Here is a 21,477-nt window from a genome sequence, read left to right on the forward strand (position 1 = left end):
ATTTGGATGTGAACATAGGAGATATGGTTAGTACATTTGCAGATGGCAATTGGTGGTGTAGTGGACGGCAAAGGAGGCTACCTCAGAGTACAACTCCTTGATCAGATGGGCTGATGAGTGGCATTTGGAATTTAATCTAGATAAATGTTGAGGTGTTGCATTTGGAAAGGCAAATCAGGGCAGGGACTCATACAGGCTGAGCGTGACCTTACAGAGGTTTATAAAATTATGAGGGGCATGGAAAGGGTAAATAGAAAAGGTTGCTTCCTTGGGGGCTAGAATTGGAGGGTATAGGTTTAGGGTGAGAGGGGAAAGATTTAAAAAGGACCTAAGGGGCAACTCTTTCACGCAGAGGGTGGCGCGTGTATGGAATGAGCTGCCAGAGCAAGTGATAGAGGCTGGTACAGTTACAACATTTAAAAGGCATCTAGATGGGTATATGAATAGGAAGGGTTTGGAGGGGTATGGGCCAAGTGCTGGCAAATGGGACTAGATTAATTTAGAATATTTAGACGGCATGGACGATTTGAACCGAAGGATCTGTTTCCATGCTGTACATCTGTATGACTCCATGTATCTAATGGTAAGGTCCTATGGAGTGTTGTTGAACAGAGATACCTTGGAGTGCAGGTTCATAGCTCCTTGAAAGTAGAGTCACAGGTAGATAGGATAGTGAAGAAGGCCTTTGGTATGCTCGCCTTTATTGGTCAGTGCATTGAGTATAGGAGTTGGGAGGTCTTGTTGTGGCTGTACAGGTCATTGGTTAGGCCACTTTTGGAATAGTTCATGCAGTTCTGCTTTCCCTGAAGGGATGACCTTATAGAGGTTTATAAAATCATGAAGGACATGGTTAGGACAAATAGCCAACATCATTTCCCCAGCATAGGTGAGTCCAAAACTAGAGGGCGTAGGTTTAACGTGAGAGGGGAAAGATATAAAGGGGACCTAAGGGGCAACATTTTTATATAAAGGGTGGTGCGTGTATGGAACGAGTTGCCAGAGGAAGTGGTGGAGGCTGGTACAGTTACAACATTGAAAAGTTTTCAGGATGGGTACATGAATAGAAAGGGTTTGGAGGGAATTTGGCCAAATGTTGGCAAATGGGACTGGATGAGTTGAGGATATTTGGTTCTTCTCAGAGAGGGTGGTTTGTGTGTGGAATGAACTGCCAGAGAGAGGAAGTGGTAGATGCAGGTACAGTAGCATCATTTAAAACACTCTTAGACAGGTACATGAACGGGAAAGGTTAAGAGGGATATGGACCAAACGCAGCCACGTGAGAGCAGTTTAGTTCGGGAACCTTGGTCAGCGTGAAAAAGTTGGACTGAATGGTCTGTTTCCGTGCTGTACAGCTCTATGACTTCATAGCTGAAATACTCCACCCCAGGCAACATTCTGGTTGCAAATGACTGTCCATTTTCAGTGGTTAGAAATACTTTTCAACAGCTTGAGGATCACTTTGTCATCCTCGCATCTTAATGTGACATTCCCCTGGGGTCCAAACTGAACCAGTTAATTCAAATATATATGGTTAAATTTGGGAGCAGATTTATTTCCAACACAGTTCATTCATCTTTGGAAGCTATCTGTATCTGACTTGTGCTCAATGACGCACATTACATCAGTGTACTGTACTTGCAGGACATGCTTAGATTTCATTTTTCAATTGATTTTGTCCTGCCATACATATCTTGTCTACTAACCCCAATTTGATCCATTAGCTGGTTAAATCTGTGCAGATTTAATTATAAAATTGCAGTGATAACATTTCCTGTGCTCTCTTTCCCTCAAAGCAAGATTGCTGAAGGTTACGATCCTTCACAATGGACAGGAAGGAAGACAATATATGCTCTTGCATTGCACCTGAGATGTAAAACCGGGCACGTCTTACGCTAATCCAGGCTCTCTATAAATGCAAGTTGACAATGCAGCCACAGTCAGCTTAGGTCACACTGTCATCTCTGAGTCAGAAGATTGTGTGTTCCAAAACCACCCCAGGGCTCTGAGCGCAGTGAATGAAGGCTTCATTCGCGCTCTCTGGAAGATGTGCAAATTGAGGGAGTCGTCCCGATACAATGCCTAATATTTACCCCTCAATCAACAGGATACAGAGGGTCACGATCACGTAGCTATTTGTGGGAGCTTTTATGTGCACAAATTACAGTATAGTCACAACACTGGCATCTACCTGACAATGTGGAAAATTGCCCAAGTGTATCCCGTGCATAAAAAGCGGTCTGAGGTTACCATGAAGGATTCTCGCTCCCAACCTCACCCCTCGCCTGAGGGATGGTGACCCTCAGCTTAAATCGACGCCAGATGTCTCTCTTTAATAAGGGAGCAGTAAGGCTATGGTGGTTTTATCTCTATAGTGTACAACAGAGAATTTGATTTATTCTTGTCACATGTACCTAAGTACAGTGAAATGTTTTGTTTTGTGTGCAGTAAAGGCAGATCATACCATACAGAGATCATGAGGTGATTGAACAGAGTGAGGAATTCAGCTGCAGGGAAGGAGCACTAAAAATAAGATCAACATTAGATTTGAAATTTGAGAGGTCCATTCAGAAGCCTAATAACAGCGGGGAAGGAGCTGTTCTTGAATCAGTTGGTGCATGTGTTTAAGTTTTTGTATCTTCTGCCCGATGGAAGAGGTTGGAAGAGAGTATACCAAGGAGGGGTGAGGGGTCTTTGATGATGTTGGCTACCTTCCCGAGGCAGTAGGAAGTGTAGATGGAGTCAGTGGATGCGAGGCTGGTTAGCGTGATGGACTGGGCGTGGTCCTATCAGTGAAAACCAGGCTGCAGCATACCCCTGATGCCTGATTTGCAATATCACGAAGGATGAAAAATCCTTCTTCCGAATCGCAGTGACTGGAAAGGCAGACTCCATGGGAGAATACCTGCTATTGGACAACAACTGAGTGGCAGAGAAGAAAATAGTAGAGTTGTACAGTCGTGTCAAATAATTGCCATCAAATAACATGCAACACTTTCAGTGCTTTCCACTTAACAGTAATACAGAACTTCTCAAGATTAAAGAAAACTACTCATGATTCTGAAAATGTCATTTGGACTCGAAACGCCAACTCGGTATCTCTATGGGTGTAAGTTTGTTTGCTGAGCTGGAAGGTTTGTTTTCATGAAAATGAACCTTCCAGCTCAGCGAGCAAACCTACATCCAGAACCTCCTACCGCCCAACTGCGGTGGTGCTTACTTTCCCCCAGCACCCATGTTGCACGTGTGCAGGTGTGAGACACAGTGAAAGACACATGGTGCACAAATCTTTATTCAGTTTTCACCACCAGGAAGAAAGGAAACACCCAAGTGGCCAGTGACAAGCAACTCTCCTGTTTATAGCTGTCAGCTAGGGCTCCCTAATTGGACCTAATTAACAGCCCCAGTCAGGGAACTCAGATTCTATGAGGTCCACCAGGTTGACCTCAATACAATCACCAACTATGCAAAGAGTGATGAGAATGTCGAACTTGCTGTTTTGTCAGTGGCCCCAGCCCGTGTACTGTGCATGTATAAATAAAAGGTCACTTGGTGAAGGGATACTGGCCTCTGTGCACTTATTTCAGCAAAGTCTGATCCAGTATCTGTAACCGCAGGAGGATTTGGATTTGGATTTGGATATGAATGTTGAAAGATGCAGGACATTTAGGAAGACCATAAAGCTGGAGAAGGTGGAGGTGTAGCAGTGTTAATTAATGACGGCATTAGCACAATAGAGAGCAATGACTTAAGTTTCGGAAAGCAGGGTAAAGAAGTGGTTTGGGTAGAGATGAGGAATCATAAAGGCAAGAAGTGGGGTTGTGGGAGTGGTCTACAAGCCTTCCACCAGTAACTACATGGTGGGATAGACAACGAGAGAAGAAATAATGGGAACCCATCAACAGTGAGAATCATGGAGGATTTTAATTTACATATAGCCTGGAAAAAATCAGATGGGCAAAGGTAGCCTAGATGACAAGTTCATAAAATGTTTTCAGGATAGCTTCTTAGTGCAGAAGGTAGCCAAGAGCACTTTGGGTGGATGGGGGTGGGAATGAAGGTGATAGGTCTGAGCTGGAAGGTTGGAACTGAGGAAACTGGTGAAGTCCACATTGATGCCCTGGGGTTGAAGTGTTCCGAGGTGGAAAATGAGGCGTTCTTCCTCCAGGCATCGGGTGGTGAAGGAGGCCCGGACCTGCATGTCCTCGGCAGAGTGGGAGGGGGAGCTGAAATGTTGGGCCACGGGGTTGGTTGGTGCGGGTGTCCCAGAGAGGTTCCATAAAGCGGTCTGCGAGGAGGCGTCCAGTCTCCCCAATGTAGAGGTGACCGCATCGCGAGCAACGGATACAATAAATGATATTGGTGGATGTGCAGGTAAAACTTTGATGGATGTGGAAGGCTCCTTTGGGGCCTTGGATGGAGGTGAGGGAGGAGGTGTGGGCGCAGGTTTTGCAATTCCTGCGGTGGTAGGGGAAGGTGGGCCAGTAGAAAGTGAGAATGTGGAATTAATAATGGAAAGCAAGGTAGGAGAATTGAACAGACCTTTTTTGTATTGGTTTTCTGACGGGATAAAAGTTACCTCCCAGAAATAGCGAGAAGCTTGAAAATAACTTGAAGAGAAGACTGAAGAAAAGGGAAATGGTTTTGAGTAAATTGTTGGAGCTGCAGGCTGAGGTCTTTGAAGAAAAAGCTGCTTAGATAGTTAATGCCTTAGTTTTATTATTTAAGATCTGTGGATCTGGGGAAGGTTCTAGTAGAATGGAAACCAGCCAGTGTAACTCCATTCTTAAAAAACAGAAGGTGATATCAAACAGGAAACTACAGGTCAGTTAGTTTAACATCTGGCATACAGAAGACATGTTATTGTGGGACATTTAGAAAAGTGCAAGATTATCAGACAGAATCAACATAGTTTTGTCAAAGGGAAATCAAGTATGACCAATTTATTGGAATTCTTTGAAAAGCAACACGTGTTGTGGAAACAAAGCATAGTTGTAGATATACTGCACTTCAATTTCAAGCAGGCATTTGATAAGGAGGTTCTTCAAAGGTTAATTTTGAAAATAAAAGCTCATTGTGGAGGGAGAAGGGATAGGAATTTGGCTGGCGAACTGAAAATGAAGGGTCGTAATAAATCAATCATTTTTTTCAGTTGGCAGTTGTGCGACAGAGAGATCAGTACTGGACCTCAATGTTTGAAAAGTTAAATAAATGGTCAAAATTATGGTTGTTATATTTGCTGAGGACATAAAAATAGTTGGGAAGATGAATTCTGAAGAGGAAATAAGGAGGCCACAAAGGGAAACGGATAAGTTAAGTGAGTGGACAAGGATATGGAGAATGGGGCAGATGTAGGAAAACATGAAATTGTCAGTACTGACAGGGAAGTGAAAAAGCATGATGTCTAAATGATGAAAGGTCACAGAGCTCTGAGAATACAGAGGAATCTACTGTCCAAGTGCATGAACTGCAAAAAGTTAGTATACAGATACAGCAAGTAATTGGAAAAATTAATAGAGTAATAGCATTATTGTGAGGGGAATTGAATATAAAATCAGGAAGGTTATGCCTCAGTTATACAGAGCACTGGTGAGGCCACACCTGGAGTACAGCACACAGTATTTGTTCATTTATTTAAAGAAGCATGCGAATGTATTAGAGGCAATTCAATATAGGTTCACTCAACTAATACCTAAAATTTGTAGATTTTGAGGAAAGCTTGGAGGGAATAAGCTTGTAACCACCGGAGTTTAAAAAGGTGACTTAATTAAAACAGGTAAGATGCCGAGGGGTCTCTTGATCAAGTAGATATGGAGGGGACGTTTCTTGTGGAAGAACCGAGAACTAGAGCTCACTGTTTAAAAACAGTTTTAAAGTTAATTTAAGACTAGGGTGAGGCAAAATGTTTTCTCTCAGAATGTTGAGAGTCTTTGGAACTCTCTTCCTGAAAGGCAGTGAAAGTAACATCTTTGAATATTTTAAAATAGAGATAGAGACGGATCCTTGATAACGCAAGGGGTGAAAGGTTGTCTGGGGTAGATAGGATTGTGGAGTAAGCAGATCAGCTAGGATATTATTGAATGGTACAACAGATTGGGAGAGTTGAGTGGTCTACTGTTGCCGTGAATTCATGTTTGTATGATTTGCCCTATGTTAGCACTAATTAGAGAATGATTCCTCTGTAACTATAACAACACCCTTGATGTGATAACTGCAAAATAAGACTTACCTAATTATTGATGACCACCTCAAAGGCAATGCTGACTGTATATAAGGCTCAAACTGCACAATAAGAATTACTTATTCATCTTGTTGCTGTCAGACTCCCCACTGGTGACCAGGGCAGTTTAACCTCTTCCTGGAAATACAGAAACGATAGTTCATGCATTTGCCTTATGGAGTATCTCACACAACTGGAACCCACAACATGAATGCTTTCATTACAAAGATGTTGGATTCAGAACTTTAAGATGGAGAGCAGTACTTCAACTCTCTGAGGATTAATTAGAGATCTGAAGGCATGCAAAAGTGTCTGTTCTTGGATTAAAAATAGACAGATTGTACTGTGCTGAACATTTCCCTTAGTCCATCGTTTGAACCTTTGGCTCTCTGATGGACTTAAACTCCAATAAAAACAGATGGCCAAAACAGTTACCCTGACAAACATGTTCTGAGGTATTTCATCTCCAAATTTAAGCATTGAACCATTCCCTCGTCTGTCTTTTCTTCACCCATTCGTGTAAAAACCTCAGTGGGCAGACTATGGATGAATGCGTAGTGCTAAGTTTAATTGTGACCTATTTGACTGTTGCCAGATACCACAACTGGAGTGGTGCTGTTACTAGTCAAAAAGCCATGAGTTCAAGACCCACCTTAGGCAGCATATGGATTTCAAATGATTTTGAAAAAGTGCAAGGATCAGATCAGTAAAAACGAGAGGAACCTGTTGGGGGTGAGGGTCACTATCATAAATAAAACCTGCTGTCCTTGCCTAGCCTGAGGCTTAACACCAAGTACCCTTCAGTTACGTCAAAGTCATACCACCATCTTCACAAAGCTGAGCAATAAATGATAATCTTGTCAGTCAAGTCCTCATGCTGAGAGTTAATATTTTAGAATCTCCATACAAACTGATCATATTTCATAACAATGATGCAGACTTACCTTGCAAAAAAGCCCTGAGCTCAGGAGCATCCCTGCTCCTCAGATTAAGGTGAGGAGCAGGGACAGGGAGAAAAAGCAGCACTGAGGTCATCCCTTTCTAAACTTTGCCCAAAAACATTTACTGAATCTACTTAATTACTTTTTAACACACAGTCTCTTCTAATGTGGGATATACAGCAGCCTTTTTGCCTGATTAGTCTCATAGAATCGAGGGTAATAGACAGATAGAAAGAAAGAAAGAAAGAAAGAAAGAAAGAAAGAAAGAAAGAAAGAAAGAAAGAAAGAAAGGAAGAAAGAAAGGAAGGAAGAGAGAAGGAAATAAATTGGCTACCTGTATTTGCAAAAATACAGTAAAAACATGTATAGATCGCTACAAAAGAGCACCATTTAATACCATAAATTATACATTTAAGAAAAGACAATTCAACAAATGACATTTATTCCATTCATTCCATGGCCTCTTGGCTTCACACATTGACCACCACCAAGGACTGGGGCTCATCCAACTGTCGATGACCAGGGCCTATCCAACTCTCGATGACCAGGGCCTATCCAACTGTCGATGACTGGGGCCGATCCAACTATCGATGACTGGGGCCTATCCAACTGTCGATGACTGGGGCTTATCCAAATGTCGATGATTGGGGTCTTTCCAACTGTCAATGACCGGGGCTTATTCAACTGCCGAGGACTGAGGCCTATCCACTGGCAATGACCAGGACCTACCCAACTGTCGATGACCAGGGCTTACCCAACTGTCGATGACCAGGGCCTACCCAACTGTTGATGACCGGGGCTTATCCAACTGTCGAGGATCAGGGCCTATCCAACTGTCAAAGAACAGGGCCTATCCAACTGTCGAGGACTGGGGCCTATCCAACTGTTGATGACCGGGGCCTATCCAACTGTCGATGACCGGGGCCTATCCAACTGTCGAGGACCGGGGCCTATCCAACTGTCGATGACCGGGGCCTATCCAACTGTCGATGACCGGGGCCTATCCAACTGTCGATGACCGGGGCCTATCCAACTGTCGATGACCGGGGCCTATCCAACTGTCGATGACCGGGGCCTATCCAACTGTCGATGACCGGGGCCTATCCAACTGTCGATGACCGGGGCCTATCCAACTGTCGATGACCGGGGCCTATCCAACTGTCGATGACCGGGGCCTATCCAACTGTCGATGACCGGGGCCTATCCAACTGTCGATGACCGGGGCCTATCCAACTGTCGATGACTGGGGCCTATCCAACTGTCGAGGACTGGGGCCTATCCAACTGTCAATGATCAGGGCCTACCCAACTGTCGATGACCAGGGCCTATCCAAATGTAGATGACAGGGGCCTATCCAACTGTCGATGACCGGGGCCTATCCAACTGTCAATGACCGGGGCCTATCCAACTGTCAATGACCAGGGCCTATCCAACTGTCGATGACCAGGGCTTGTCCAACTGCAGAGTACCAGGGTATATCAAAACCACAGTGGACCAGAGCATGTCGAAGCCGCTTAGGCCTGGGGCATGTTGAAGCCGCTGAGCACTGGCGCATGTTGAAACCAATAAGGACAGGGGCACATTGAAACCACTGAGGTCCTGAAGCCCAACAAAATTTCAGAGGACCGAGATCTGTCCAACCAAAACTGCCCCACCTCATCAACAGAAAAAAGTAAAGCTGAACTTGATACAAAAGGTGAAATTAAGAAATAATAAAAATAAGAAGGAATAATTTAGAAAAGAAGGTTGTGTTTGGACAGCCAAAAGGGAGCTGATGGGCCAGGGTCCCAGACATTACCTAACCTGCTGTCAGTCCCATATTGTCAATGGAGTCATGGTGATGTCGCTGGGTTAGTAATCCAACAACCCAATCGTAACACTGGGGTTAAAATCCCATTACTGCAGCTGATGGAAGCAAAGCACTGGCCATGCTAAATTACCCATAGTGCCCAGGGATGTGCAAGTTAAGGTGGATTGGCCATGCTAATTTGCCACATAGTGCCGAGGGATGTGCCTGGGGGCTGGACTTTCAGATTAATGTTTATTTGAGTGAGATTATTAGTGAAAATAACAAAGAACTGTGGATGCTGGGAATCAGAAATTTCTGGGAAAATTCAGCAGGTCTAGCAGAATCTGTGGAGAGAGAAAGTGGAGTTAGTGTTTCGGGTCCGAGAACATCCATCAATAGCATGTGGTCCACCGTAACTTCAAGTGATGTCTCACACACAATCTTCCTCTTTTCAGCTCACATTTTACAGAGAATCACCAGAGATGCTCCAAAGATGAAGAACACCCTCATCAGACTCGAAACATTAACCCTGTTTCTCTCTCCTTGGACACTACCAGACCTGCTGAGTTTCTCCAGCACTTTCAGTTTTTATGTATGAAAATCTCATCGATGGTTGTAAAAAATTAACCATTTGATGAACGGCCTTTAGGGAAGGAAATCTGCCGTCCTTACCCAGTCTGTTCTAAGTTGTGCTGACCATGTAGTGATTGTAACTGGATCAGTCAGGTGGACCTCATAGAATCTGAGTTCCCTGAGTGGGGCTGTTAACCTGGTCTGGTCAGGGAGCCCTGGCTGACAGATATAAACAGGAGGGTCAGAGGTTTTGTTCACTCAGAAAGCTGGCTCTGAGGGAGCTGGATCAGTGCCAAGGACTGTATATAAAGGGAGACTTGGTGACAGGTTATCAACCTCTCTGGAGCTATTTCACACTAAGCTCATAAATATATTTCAACAAAGAATGAAAAGTTCCTAGCAAATACCAGGGGAAATAATTTTAAAGAAAGGTTTTATTGGTTAATAAAAATAAGGTATTAAGCAAAGTAGAATCATTAATTTGTAAAATTGGTTCAATGTTGCGTGTATTGAGAACCCATTATTGCATCATTGGTATCTACAAGCTCTTTTGCTCTTTTTATTGGCCTTTGGCCATTGCAGACAAGACTCACACTTATTCTTCTTTCCTCTTTGTCCTTGAGGTGGCGGTAGTGAGGCACCTGTGTCTGAGTGGCTTGCTCGGCCATTTTGGAGGAGAGTTGACAATCAACCACATCTCTGCAGGTCTGAAGTGACGTGTAGGTTAGACCAGGTAACAATGGCAGATTTCCTTCCCCCTTCCAATTGAGAAAGATTTCTGTGGCAATCCTGCAGTTTCAAATGAACTAGAGTTGTCATTAATTAATTGAATCTAGATTCCTGCCCTAGTGAGATCTGAACTCGCCTTTCCAGATTTTGTTTTTCACCCAGACGTCTGGATTACTCGTCAAGTTACGTCTGGTATCATCCAGCACTCACCTAGAATCACAGAATCAAAAAGTAGAAAAGAGACCATTCAGCCCAACAAGTACAGCCAAAAATATGCTACTACCTACTTTAGTCCCAATTTCCCAAACTAGGCCCACAGCCCTGAATGTTATGACACTTCAAGTGCTTATCTGGTACTGTACTGGAAAGTGTTACCCAGGTTATATTCAAGACTCATGTGGGATTTCAACCCAACCATCATAGATTCCCTACAGTGCAGAAAGAGGCCATTTGATCCATCATGTCTGCGACAATCCCACCACACCTAGTCCCCTATCCTATCCGTAGACACCGCAGACAAATTAGCATGGCCAATCCGCCCTAACCTGCACATCCCTGGGCACTATGGGGCAAATTAGCATGGTCAATTCACCTTAACTAGCACATCTCTGGGCCCTATGGGTAATTTAGCATGGCCAATCCACCTATACCTGCACATCCCTGGGCACTGTTGCAATTTAGCATGAGGTAAAAACAATGACTGCAGATGCTGGAAACCAGATTCTGGATTAGTGGTGCTGGAAGAGCACAACAGTTCAGGCAGCATCCAAGGAGCTGCTGTGCTCTTCCAGCACCACTAATCCAGAATCTGGTTTCCAGCATCTGCAGTCATTGTTTTTACCTCGTTGATTTTAACCCTACTGCGAATCCTCTTGCAAGGATGCCTGCCTTGAAGAAGTTTTCCTCCTCTCTCTACAAGAATCTCAGGGAGTCCCTCTCCCACTGCAACTCCCAGGTCATTTCCTATGCTACTTTCTCCCCACCCCCACCCTCCTCTAGCTTATCTCTCCACGCTTCAGGCTGCCTTTATTCCTCATGAAGGACTTTTGCCTGAAACATCGATTTCGCTGCTCCTTGGATGCTGCCTGAACTGCTGTGCTCTTCCAGCACCACTAATCCAGAATGCAATTTAGCATGGCCAAACCACCTAACCTGCACATCCTTGAAACCCAGCATTTCCCATGGCCAATCCGCCTAACCTGTATATCCCTGGGCACTATGGGTAATTTAGCATGGCCAATCCGCCCTTACCTGCATATCCCTGTTACCCAATATTTCCCATGGCCAATCCACCCCGACCTGCACATCTTTGGTCTGAGAGGAAACCCACACGGACAATTGCCCAAAGGTGGGATTGAACCCAGGTTCCTGGCACTGTGAAGCAACAGCTGTAACCACTGAGCCACCCTTTTGAACTCTGAGTTGAGGGTGCTACACACTGCGTCAAGGCTAGGACTCAGGCCAGGTACAGGCTGATCTGTAGTTCCCATTGTCTGGCTCTGCCGATCCTGAAGACTCTTGTGTGTGAACAGAAAGGGAAATCCAACCCGAACTGGAAAGGGCAGGCCCCCGTGTGTGGTGTTATCGGCTGCAGGGGGAGTCAGCCTTGAACCCTGACACTCAGTGCATGTTTGTACATTATGCCTGCTCCATTTTGTTTGGGAGAGCTTGCAAGGCAGGATGATCGATGATATTGTGGGACCTTGGATGAACTGGAAGGCAGTAAATCACGGGGTTGTCGCCTCTGCAGTTAGACAGAGGGTCACAGTCAATCACAGTACCAATAGCCTTGGAGGAATGTTGCAAACACAGGTTTCTTTGACGCTGTGAGAAATGGTGCATTTTAATCATGAGCAAATCTATAGCCAAGTATAGACTTGGCACTGCACATCCCACCTTTTTTGAAAAGGGTCAAATAACTATCCTAGAGATTCAGTTCACATAAGAAGCCAAACTTTATTATTTCATACACAGAATTTTAAAATGCTCTTTCTTTTCCAACTCATTTTATCTCTCTCCAGTGCTCTGAATTGAATGGAATGATTTATTGCCGCTTGCCTTTTTACAGTGAATAATGCAGTAAAATACAGTGAAAAGCTTCAACCGCTGCCTCATTCTGGTACCATTTCGAATAGTTTGAGAATAACATGGTACAACTGAAAGTGAGTCCATCTTCATTCTGATCAGTTTCACCACTGAGCACTGAGCTGCTCACTAGCAATGTCTGTGCCACCATTCCTCCCCCACCCACCATTTACACTGGGCCCCACCAATATCAGAATCACTACTCTCCAGGTGCCATCTCTTTGACTTCACTGCTGCCAAGTCCCGTAACCAGGAGTCCCCACTCTGGGGCTGTCACGACCACAATCAGGGTACCCCGCTCAGGACATACCGCACTGCCATCACCGTCTCACCAATGCCAGAGGTCCCCAATCTGGACATCCCACACTACCATCACCATCTCGCCAATACCAGGGGACCCCGCTGGGGACATACTGCATTGCCATAACTGTCTCATCAATCCCAGGGGTCCCGAATCTGGATATACCCTATTGCCAATACCGTCTCGTCAATGCCAGGGGTCCCCGCTCAGGACATACCATACTGCCATCACCGAGTCACCAATGCCAGAGATGCCCGCTCAGGACATGCAGCACTGCCATCACCATTTCACCAATGCCAGGGGTTCCCACTCCAAACATACTGCACTGCCATCACTGTCTTGCCAATGCCAGGGGTCCCTGCTCAGGACATGCTGCATTGCCATCACCATCTTGCCAAAACCAGGGCAGACCTGCCCCTTAAGTCCCTTTTACATCTTTCCCGTCTCACCCTAAACCTATGCCCTCTAGTTCTGGACTCCCCCACTCCAGGGAAAAGATCTTGTCTATTTATCCTATCCATGGCCCTGATGATTTTATAAACCTCTGTAAGGTCACCCCTCAGCCTCCGACGCTGCAGGGAAAACAGCCCCAGCCTATTCAGCCTCTCCCGATAGCTCAAACCCTCCAACCCTGGCAACATCCTTGTAAATCTTTTCTGAACCCTTTCAAGTTTCACAGCATCCTTCCAATAGAAGGGAGACCAGAATTGCACATAATATTCCAAAAGTGGCCTAACCAATGTCCTGTACAGCTGCAACATGACCTCCCAACTCCTGTACTCAATGCACTGACCCATAAATGATGTTGCTGGGAATGGAGTGTTTGAGATATAAGGAAAGGCTGAAAGGGCTGGGTTTGTTTTCATCAGAGGGTAGGAGGGTTGAGGGGTGACCTTACTGAGGTTTATAAAATCATGAGGGACATAGACAAGTTGAATGGCAGGTGTATTTTCCTGAGGGTGGAGGATTTCAAGACGAAAGGGTCATTTTTTACGATGAGAGGCGAAAGATTTTAAAAAGACATGAGGGTCAATCTTTTTCCACAGAGAGTGATTCGTGTGTGGAATGAATTTCCCGAGGAAGTGGTGGAATGTGGATACAGTTACAACATTTAAGACATTGGGATAAGGACTCAAATAAGAAATGTTTGGAAGGACATGGGCCAGGAACAGGCAGATGGGACTAGTTTAGTTTGGGATTATGGTCGGCTGGACCAAAGGGTCTGTTACTGTGCTGTATGACTCTATCTCTGGTGTAGTGGGGGAATATAGGAACTAATCCATTTGTTGTAAGAGACTGGGATGGTTTGGGGGAAATACTTTAATTCCTTCCGTGAGATATGGGCACCATTGGCTACGCCAGCATTTGTTACGCATCCCTTAACATTTGAACATCAACCTCATTGCTGGGGGTCTAGGCTGATCAGATAAGGACAACTGACTTCCTTCCCTAAGGGGTAATAAAGAGAACCTGGTGGTTTTTTTTACAACAATGGTTTCATGGTCATTATCATTGAATTAAAATTCCTTCATCTGCTGTGGTAAGTCTTTGAACACAACTCCCCAAGAACACTAACCGGGCTGTTAGATGGTTAGTCCAGCAACAATACCATGATACCATCACCTCTGTTTTCAACGGGACACTTAGGGAGAAAGTGCGAGGAATCATTGAACAATTGCCAGTGGGTATCTGTGTCCCTGAATGCATGGCCAATGTGATCAAGCAGGACATAAACCTCAGGATTGTTACTGGGAGACTGGCCCCTTAGGTCCCCTTTAAATCCTTCCCCTCTCACACTAAACCTATGCCCGCTCGTTCTGGACTTCCCTACCCTGGGGAAAAGACCTTGTCTATTTACCCTATCTATGCGCCTCATGATTTTACAAACCTCTATAAGGTCACCCCTCAGCCTCCGACACTCCAGGGAAAATAGTGCCAGCCTGTTCAGAGAGTTGCAGCGATGAATTGAAATGACACAAGAAACCCTCATTCAGTACACGGTAACAGATTGCAGCTTTAAACCAGATCTCCTTCGGAATCCTTGCATTTTATTAAATTTCCGAATTCACAACTGATGCCAAGAATTTCATCAAATGTTACCCAGCTCTTGTGATCTCATTTGTTATTGGTTTCATTCTCAATGTTTCATTCACACCAGCAGGAGGTTGGTTAATAAGCAAATTATCATTGCTTATTGTGGAGCTGCTGTTTTCGCTGTTAATTAATCCATGCTGTTCCATTCATTCCCAAACTAGCCCAACTTGGGGTTTTTATTTTGGTGGCTTACAAAATGAGATTGAGATTGAGAACAATGGGTGGCATGGTGGACCCAGGTTCGATTCTGGCCTCGGGCAACTCTCTGTGTGGAGTTTGCACATTCTCCCTGTGTCTGTATGGGTTTCCTCCAGGTGCTCTGGTTTCTTCCCACAATCCAAAGCTGTACAGGTTAGAGTGCACTAGCCAAGGGAAATGTAGGGCTACAGAGATAGGATGGGGGATTGGGTCTGCATGGGGTGCTCTTTGGAGGGTTGGTGCAGACCCGATGGACTGAATGGCTTTTTTCCACACTATGAGAATTCTGTGATTGTACAATGGGTCTGTATACTGTGAAATTTAGGCGAGGATTCTATAGATTCCCTCCTCCCCCCACCCCCCACCCCCCCCCTTCTCTCTGCTGAGCGGTTTCTCAGTGAAACAATATTTGAAATTATTGAATACCTACAGTTTGGGAACAGGCAATTTGGCCCATCAGGTCCACACTGACCCTCCAAACAGCATCCCTGCCAGACCTGCCCCTGTACCCTATTCTTGTAACCCTGCATTTTCCAACAGCCAATCCACCTAACCTGCACATCTTTGGATTGTGAGATGGTGAGTGGCATGGAGGGGAGCTTCAGGTGGTGATGTTCCTATGTATCTGCTCCCGTTCTAGATAGAAGTCATCATGGGTTTGGAAGGTGCTGTCTGAGGACCTTTGGTGAATTTCTGCAATGCATCTTGTACTGGTATACACCGCTGCTACTGAGCATCGGTGGTGGAGGGAGTGGATGTTTGTGGGTGTGGTGCCAATCAAGCGGGCTGCTTTGTCCCGGATGGTGTCAAGCTTCTTGAGTGTTGTTGGAGTTGCACCCATCCACTCCTGACTTGTGCCTTGTAGATGGTGGACAGGCTTAGGGGAGTCAGGAGGTGAGTTACTCGCTGCAGTATTCCTAGCCTCCGACTTGGTCTTGTTGCCACTGTGTTTATGTGATAAGTTCAGTTGAGTTTCTGGTCAATGGTAACCCCAAGGATATTGATGACAGGGGATTCAGTGATAGTAAAACAATTGAATTTAGGGGCGATGGTTAGATTGTCTCTTATTGGCGATGGTCATAGCCTGACATTTGTGTGGCAAAAAGGCTACTTGCCACTTGTCAGCCCAAGCCTGGATATTGTCCAGGTCTTGCTGCATTTGAACTGACCTCTGGACAATTAAGGATGGACAATAAATGTTGGCCTGACCAGTAACGTCCACATCCCACAAACAAATATAGACAAATCAGGAATTGAAAGCTATCTCAAGAACATCAAATTATCATTGATTATAAAAATCAGCTTCAGGTCATGAAAGCCCTTTGAGATTCAAAAGCCAACAGTGTTGCTGAGGTGGTCTCCATGCAATGCCAGACCTATCGTGATGGCATTGACTCTCAACTCTGCTCCTGGGCAGAGAGGAATGGACAATAAATGCTGGGTTTGCCAGAGTTGTACGTATCCTGTAAGCAAATCTCTTTTTTTTTAAATTGGCAAGTCAACCGAGAGTGCTAGTGTCCATAGAGACTAAGTCTAAGGAGGGAACAGTACCATTTGCCACACTGTTCCCACTGTTAATCAAAGATTGGATATGAAAGTCGAGCAGAGATGAAGGGAAGGGAGGAATAGAAAAACTTTTATTTATGCAGCACCATTCAACTCTTGAAGACATGCCCAAAGCTCCTTACAACCGACGAATTATGTACAAAGATCAATCAAAGTTGTTTGGTTAGCAGATGCCACCTTGCACAGCGAGTCTGGTATGAGAGCTTACATCAAAGCTGTGAGGAGAGCCTGAGGATGCCTTTGAATAGTGGGGGAACTAAGGGGCACGAGTTTGGGATGAAGAGTGAACATGTGGAATAGATAAAAGTACTTGGGTGTTGGGGAGGGGGGGGCGTTGAATTCCTCGCTTGCTTCCACCAGGGAAAGAAGGGTCATTAATTACCGAGGAAACTTTAAACTGAGACTCGTGGTGTATGAAATCACTCTCTTCCATGTATATATTCAGGTTTCTCTGCTGATTTTCACTACATGTGACTTTGAGTATGATCCTCACTGTCCCCATCATCTTCCCACTAGCCATGAGTTGCCATATTGCCAATCAGATACCTGCATGTTACATCAATGAGTGACGGGGGATCATTCAGTTGATCGATGAGTTGCAATGTGGCACAGCACCAATGGCACAAATACAATTCCTGTACTGGATGAAGTCTCTGATTTACTGTAGTAAGTGTTATCAAGCCCCATCACCGGGGGATCATACTTGTCTTTGACCTCGGCAGGTCCCTGACCAGGTGAGACTTAGCTGTGAAACTCAGAAACAAGCCTTTCAATTACAAACAAAGACTATTTGATTGAATCATATGGTGTAGAGGAGGCCCATCAACACTGAACTATTTTTGTAAGGACTGTCTTTTAATATCTTTTTTTCATTTTTCCTAAGATTTTCATAGAATCCCTACAGTGTGGAAGCAGGCCATTTGGTGCATCATGTCCACATCAACCCAGAAAAGATTATCCTGCCCCATCTACCATATCCCTGCCTTTTCCATGGCTGAGCTACCTAACCTGCACATCCCTGAACACTATGGACAATTTTGCACAGCCAATTCACCCTGACCTGCACATCTTTGGACTATGGGAGGAAACCGGAGCACCCGGAGGAAACCCACGCAGAGAATGGACAAACTCCACAAAGACAGCTGCCCAAATGTGGAACCGGGTCACTGGTACTGTGAGGCAGCAGTGCAAGCCACCATACCATCACTATTTTGTACTGAGGTATGTTTGTACCTAAGATGGCACCAGAATTGGTGACTTTGTACACATTTCACTTTACTTATTTATCCCCTGTACTTATGTACACACAACAATAAAATCTAATTCTAATTCTAAATCTACCTGGAAACCACTTTGTGTTTCCCTTGTGTTTCTGCAAGCATAACTTTTAAATCAAATTCTTAGTTTTGTGAGCGCGCTTAGCCAAAGTCATTTTCGATCTGGCAGGCTAAGTGGACAATGAAGATGAACACAGCATCGTCATGGTGATAAAAGCAAAAAGTACTTTGTACTTGCTAAAGTAAGAGTGTTACAATGATGATGTGTTAAACTTTGCAGTGATGCAAATTTACAACCATGGTGTAAAAGGCAGCGATGTTACTTTTACTTTTTGCTTGTGGATAATTCATCAATGTGAATGTTTTTGTCTGGCATTCACAGTAAAATGCTGCACCCCCCACCAACACTTCAATCCCCACTGCCAAATTAAGCCATTCCTCTTCCAACGAATCCCTCGTACTGGAAAGATTTAGGTCAGAGTGTCTCGAACAGGCCATCACAATTCTTCTTCATTACCTGGGGAGCCATCGATTCTTGGTAATGTACCTCAAGGCACAGCCAGTAACTCACTCAAACTGTCAAACGACTTATAAAATTGCAAACAAATGGCATGCTTTAGCAATGCAGTTAGTGAGGTCTCATTAAACACTCAGGAAACACCTAAATCCTTTTAAATTGCCCCATTCTCAAGTGTCACACATAATACTTTTCCAGGGCTAAAAATCCTGGTGTGAGATCAGCCTGACAGAGAGAGGAAGAACACTTAGCATTTGATAAATTGAGATGGGCTGCTCTACAGATAAGAAACAGTGCTGTATGTGTTTGTGTGTTTGTATGTGTGTCTGTGCCTGTGTGTGTGTGTGTGTCTGTGCCTGTGTGTGTGTCTCTGTGTGTCCGTGTCTGTGTGTGCGTGTGTGTGTGTGTCTGTGTCTGTGTGTGCCGACAGCAGCACTGTGCAGATGGAAAGCTCAGCAGGAATAGGAGTGAAAGATGAAGAACGTAGGGCTCAGGAGCTGGAGTGGGCCATTCTGCCCTTCAGATCTAGAATAACCAACCTCATCAAAGACCCATCCCAACCCAGTAATCCTCTCTTCAAACCTCTTCCGTCATGCAGAAGCTTGAACACACGCACTAACAGATTCAGGAACAGCTTCTTCCCTGCTGTCATTAGACTGCTGAATGGACCTCTCTAATTTCAAATAATGTTGACCTTGCTTCTGTACACCTACTGTGCAGCCATAACCCTGCAAGCCTCGTTCTGTCCAAGCACCCTCTGGTCTGTATGTCCTTCTTCACTATGATCTGTCTGCACTGCTTGCAAAATCAAGCTTTTCACTGTACTCAGGTACGTGACAACAATAAATCAAACCAGATAAGAGGTGGTCTCAGCTCCACTTTCCTGCCTGTCCCACATAAACCCTATTCCCCTATCAGTTATAAATCTATAATACTCGAACATATTTGAAGACCTGGTTTTCAAAGATTCCATAGACGGATGATACTTCAAGAGAAAAAGTACCCTTATATTTGTATTAAAAAAAGACCCTTTTTTAAATGAATTCTGGTGTTGTCCAGTTCAGAATTGATTGCCTGTCCGTGGTTGCCCTTGAGAAGGTGTTGGTGAGCTGTCTCCCTGATCTGCTGTAGGAAAGGAATCAGCCAGCCTGCATTCAGCAATATCCCACATGCAGCAAATGTGGCCACCATCATATAATCTGAGCTTCTGTGTTGATGATTAAGGATAAATACTGGCCAGTTCACGCAGCAAAACTCTATTTCAAAAAGTTTCACACACACCTAAGAGGGCAAATGGAAACTCCGACGAGAATCTAGGTATTTCTGTAGCCATGGTGACTTTTTTCAAAGCAAATGTGAGAGCAAGACTGGTTGGATTTTTGTTTATGTTAAAGGTTACACGTAAACAATGTCAGCATTCGAGCATTAGAGATGACAGGGATCGATTTTTTTTCTCTCTCTTTGTTGACTCGCAGAAACACATGTAGTCCTAAAAAATCAAAGGCCACTTATCAGTCAGTTTCAGATTCGAGGTTCAATAGGCTGAAACAGCACGTTTAGAGCAAATTTTCCTGAGAAAGACAAAAGATAATTTAGAAGTATTAAAAATAGCTTACCTTAGTGTAAGGAGTTTGATAAATGTTTCTGACCAGAAATGTTCGGTTAAAACCCGATGGGATTATTTGAAACTGAGAAAGTTTAAGCTCCATGGAATGAAGGCTCCGTGGAATGAAGGTTCCAGGAAGAGGCTATCAGATTCTCCAGAAGGGGAGTTGTGGTCACAATTAAATTTATAAGTGATAGAGAAGGTAATTCTCTGGTGCTTGGGGGAATTGCTGGGGTTACATTTTTGTTGCGTTTTTAAATCATTAAAATTATGACACACATAAATAATTCAATTTATTCTAGTTTATCTTTAATTTTACATGTAATATCTGTGTTAGCATTAAAACCAAATTTGCAACATTTTGTGCTTATGGTTCAGTGAAAGACAACCTCATTAAAACTTTAAAAAAGATTGACCAAGCCAGATGTCAGTCTGGTATCTGAATTGTCCAGTAATAACATCAACAGGAATCAGAGGAATGCAGAATCAATACTTCCATTATCCACACAAATGATACAATGTCATAAGGCATTGCCACTCAACAGGGAATGAATGGCAGCCATTCACACGAGCTTGTGATGAAATAGTTTCTTGACAGTCTTTTTTATTAGATTTGAGTTTATGGACACAAGTCTGGGTGTCACCCCTCTGGTTATGTTTCTATAAATATCCAGATGACAGGACATTTAAATTCCACATGTCAACTGCATCCTGTATGTCTGTCCATATTTACATTTCAATGACTTTCCAGGAAGATGAATTACCTCCTGTCAGAACAGTAATTACAAAATGTCTCCTGACCCCAGGAAGCCATCTTGGGTCAAGGTAAATTATTAATATTCTTTGCTGCTTTAATGAAATGTAGAAATGTCCATAATATTCATACATTTATATGCATTTACTGTAAGCACCACAACCTATAAAAACATATTAACCAATAGAGTTAAGAGTTATACATTTATTACATTTTCCTTTGTGAATAAATAGAAAACAGAGTAAAGGTTGATGTCTGGTCTCCTCCTTCATCAGTGTGCTGTAAGAATAGAATGGCTGGCATGATAAACTGAGAGATTTGAATTGGATTTGAACTATATTATTTCCAGGTCAAAATTAGGGAGCTTTATTCTCAGTCTAATTATTGAATCGTTGAAGTACATGAAATTTTACAGGGCTCAACAGGATAGAAACTGACAGGATGTTTCCCCTGGTGGGAGTGAGCTCTCTGGTGAAGGACTGAGATGAGAATGAACTTCTTTACTTAGACAGGTGAATCTTCGGAATTCCCTGCCCCCGTCTTTGAGTACATTCAAGACAGAGATCAAAAGGTTTCTAGATATTAAAGATATCAAGGGATATTAGAGGACAGTGAAGAAGGTTTCTCAAAGTATCAGATGGACCAATGGGCCAAGGAGTTGTTGTGGTTCTGTTCGCCGAGCTGGAAGTTTTTGTTGCAAACGTTTCGTCCCCTGGCTAGAGGACATCATCAGTGCTTGGGAGCCTCCTGCGAAGCGCTTCTTTGATGTTTCCTCCGGTGTTTATAGTGGTCTGTCCCTGCCGCTTCCGGCTGTCAGTTTCAGCTGTCCG

At 44.1% G+C, this 21,477-nt stretch overlaps 1 long non-coding RNA gene across 1 annotated transcript in view; it reads left to right on the forward strand.

The window, feature by feature from the left end:
* The window catches only part of LOC122552266, a 41,446-nt gene extending 23,878 nt beyond the window's left edge, over window positions 1-17,568 (forward strand). The window contains exons 2-3 of the long non-coding RNA XR_006312342.1: window positions 10,144-10,253; window positions 17,377-17,568. This is a non-coding gene — a long non-coding RNA (uncharacterized LOC122552266). The remainder of the gene's footprint in view (window positions 1-10,143; window positions 10,254-17,376) is intronic.
* Window positions 17,569-21,477: the final 3,909 nt, after the last annotated feature.

Source organism: Chiloscyllium plagiosum, chromosome 8 (genome assembly GCF_004010195.1).
Source record: "Chiloscyllium plagiosum isolate BGI_BamShark_2017 chromosome 8, ASM401019v2, whole genome shotgun sequence".
In the NCBI taxonomy this organism is placed as follows: domain Eukaryota; kingdom Metazoa; phylum Chordata; class Chondrichthyes; order Orectolobiformes; family Hemiscylliidae; genus Chiloscyllium; species Chiloscyllium plagiosum.